Consider the following 3,541-nt stretch of genomic DNA (forward strand, 5'->3'; position numbering starts at 1 on the left):
GTTTCACCATGTTGCCCAGGCTGGTCTCGAACTCCTGAACTCGAGTGATCCTACTGCCTCGACCTCCCAAAGTGCTGGGATTACAGGTGTGAGCCACCGTGCCCAGCCAACCCTGTCTTAAAAAGAAAATAAAACAAAAACACCTGAGTCCTGAAGCCCCATGCTGTGGGCATGGTTCAAGTCTTCATCATAAGCTGGGCTGCATTCAGGTTGCAGGTATCATTTGTTTAACTTGTGCGGTTTAAACAAAAACATTTGGTATGGGAGGAATTTTGAATAGATTGCCCAGATTTTATTTATTTTTTATTGTGCTCTTTTTATTTTTTGGAGGAAGGGCACAAAGGCCCTTATTTTAAATGGAAATATTTTATGTAAAGGTAGATTTCTAGGCCGGGCGCAGTGGCTCATGCCTGTAATCCCAGCACTTTGGGAGGCTGAGGTGGGCAAATCACCTGAGGTTGGGAGTTCGAGACCAGCCTGGCCAACATGGAGAAACCCCGTCTCTACTAAAAATACAAAATTAGCTGGACGTGATGGCGCATGCCTGTAATCCCAGGTACTTGGAAGGCTGAAGCAGGAGAATTGCTTAAACCCGGGAGGTGGAGGTTGCGGTGAGCCGAGATCACGCCATTGCACTCCAGCCTGGGCAATGAGAGTGAAACTTCGTCTCAAAAAAGAAAAGAAAATATGTCTTTTGTATGGCTTCTGGAATTTGAGTCATAGTTAAAAGGTCATGCTTGACACTAATACTATTTTGGGTCTGGTACTTGCATTTAAATATTTACTACATTGGATTCTTATCTGGTGTACAGGGTGAGGTTTGAATCTGACTTCATGTTTTTCCAGATGGCTCCTCAGCTGCCTAATGCCATTTTTAGACAAGTCTGTCTTTACCCTGTTCACGTAAGGGGCTGCCTTGGTCAGACACTGAACGCCCATCTGTACTTGGGTCTGTCTGATTGCCTGTCTATGATCGTACTGTACCACACGCTTTAAGTTGAGGCCCGACAGAGGATTTTCTTTTGAGATGGAGTCTTGCTTTTGTTGTCTAAGCTGGAGTGCAATGGCACGATCTCAGCTCACTGCAACCTCCGCACCCCAGGTTCGAGTAATTCTCCTGCCCCAGCCTCCCAAGTAGCTGGAATTACAGGTGTCTCCCACCATGCCCGACTAATTTTTGTATTTTTAGTAGAGATGGGGTTTCACCATGTGGGCCAGGCTGGTCTCAAACTCCTGACCTCAGGTGATCCACCTGCCTTGGCCTCCCAAAGTACTGGGATTACAGGCGTGAGCCATCGTGCCTACCCTGAGGATTTTCATATCTGACGGGACCGTCTCCCTTCATGGCTCTTTTACAGAGTTTTTCTACTAGTCTTTTTTTCTTTTCCTTTTTTGAGACAGGGTCTTGCTCTGTTGCCCAGGCTGGATTTCAGTGGCAGGATCTCGGCTCACTGCAGCCTCTGCCTCCCTGGCTTAACCCTCCCACTTCAGTCTTCCCAGTAGCTGGGACTACAGGCGTGTGCCACCATGACTGGCGAATCTTTCAGCTTTTTGTGTAGAGATGGGGTCTTGCTCCATTACCCAGGCTGGTCTCAAGCGATCCTCCCACTTCGGCCTCCCAAAGTGCTGGAATTACAGGTGCCTGATCTCCTGCTATTCTTGCCTGTGTAATTTTTCCATGTGAACTTTAAAATCAGGTAGTTTAGGCCCCCCCATACAAATCTTGTTGGTATATCATATATGTATAGTTTAGTGTTTTTTTGTTTAATTTTTTGAGACAGAGTCTTGCTCTGTCACCCAGGCTGGAGTGCAGTGGCACCATCTCAGCTAACCACAACCTCTGCCTCCCTGGTTCAGGCCATTCTCATGCCTCTCAGCCTCCTGAGTAGCTGGGACTACAGGTGCCCGCCATGACACCTGGCTAATTTTTTTGTACTTTATTAGTAGAGATGGGGTTTCACCATGTTGGCCAGGCTGGTCTCAAACTCCTGGCTTCAAGTGATCCACCCGCCTAGGCCTCCCGGAATGCTGGGATTACAGGCGCAAAACACGGTGCCCAGCCCATATATGTATGTTTAAATAAGAAAGTAGTCTTAATAACAGTAACCTGTGCACCCATCACACAGCTAAAACAATGGCACAGCACCCGTTCCTTTGAACCCTCTCCAGCCCCTCCTGGACCCCACCCAGAGGTAAACACCTGTCTATTCATTCAGCAAGCACTTTGGGAGCCCCTCCTATGTGGCAGGCACAGTTCTTGGTCCTGAGGATACAGCTGTGAACAAGGCAGACCAAACTGTGTCCTCGTGGAAGCTGAACTCTAGCAGAGGAGAGAAGCAGTCAATAGGCAAAGGATGAAGTGCCTTAGAAAGTGCTATGGGGGCTGGGCGTGACGGCTCACACCTGTAATCCCAGCACTTTAGGAGGTGGACAGATCATCTGAATTCAGGAGTTTGAGACCAGCCTGGCCAACATGGCAAAACCCCGTCTCTACTAAAAATACAAAATAAGCTGGGTGTGGTGGCGGGTGCCTGTAGTACCAGCCACTCTGAGGTTTAAGGCAGGAGAATTGCTTGAACCTGAGAGGCAGAGGTTGCAGGGAGCCGAGATCACATCACTGCACTCCAGCCTGAGCAACAGAGGGGAACTCTGTCTCAAAAAAGAGAGAGTGCAGGCTGGGCGTGGTGGCTCAAGCCTGTAATCCCAGCACTTTGGGAGGCCGAGACGGGCGGATCATGAGGTCAGGAGATCGAGACCATCCTGGCTAACATGGTGAAACCCCGTCTCTACTAAAAATACAAAAAAAAAAAAAAAAAAAAAACTAGCAGGGCGAGGTGGCGGGCGCCTGTAGTCCCAGCTACTCGGGAGGCTGAGGCAGGAGAATGGCGTAAACCCGGGAAGCGGAGCTTGCAGTGAGCTGAGATCTGGCCACTGCACTCCAGTCTGGGTGGCAGAGCGCCAGACTCCGTCTCAAAAAAAAAAGAGTGCAATGGAGAAAAATAAGAAGGGGTGGTGGGGAGGCCTGGCCGTGCAGGTATTTGAGAAAGATTTATACGGGGGAGGGAGCGGCCCTGCCCCTTATCCATGTGGACACCTGCAGCTCTAGTCCCCGTGTGTCCTGCTGGACGGGTTCCTTACAAACACCCCTCAGTTCACGTCTCCATCCCTTCCGACCGCCGGCAGCTTCCAGCTTGCGATTACCCCCAGGGCCACAGGGGACCCTCTGCCCTTTCTGGACACTCCCATGCAGGCCGTTCTTGAGGGGACATTGCTCGGGAACGAACTGCCGGGTGTTCAGCCTGCAGCTGAGGCTGAGTTGTTGGCCACCATCGGGATGGGGGCAGAGAACCAAGTCAGCGCCCGAAGCTGAAGCTGGCACCACCCAGGCCCCGCAACTCCGCTCATGTTTCTTTTTTCATTCAATGTCTTCTCAACAAACGATGACACGATTGGTACTTATTTGCTTTTTCCTATGAATGAGTTTCTCAGAGACGAGAGCTCCACCATCCACCCGGCTGTCAGCCTAAGCTCCTGCCCTCTT

This window comes from Piliocolobus tephrosceles, unplaced genomic scaffold, assembly GCF_002776525.5.
Source record: "Piliocolobus tephrosceles isolate RC106 unplaced genomic scaffold, ASM277652v3 unscaffolded_33619, whole genome shotgun sequence".
Taxonomy (NCBI): domain Eukaryota; kingdom Metazoa; phylum Chordata; class Mammalia; order Primates; family Cercopithecidae; genus Piliocolobus; species Piliocolobus tephrosceles.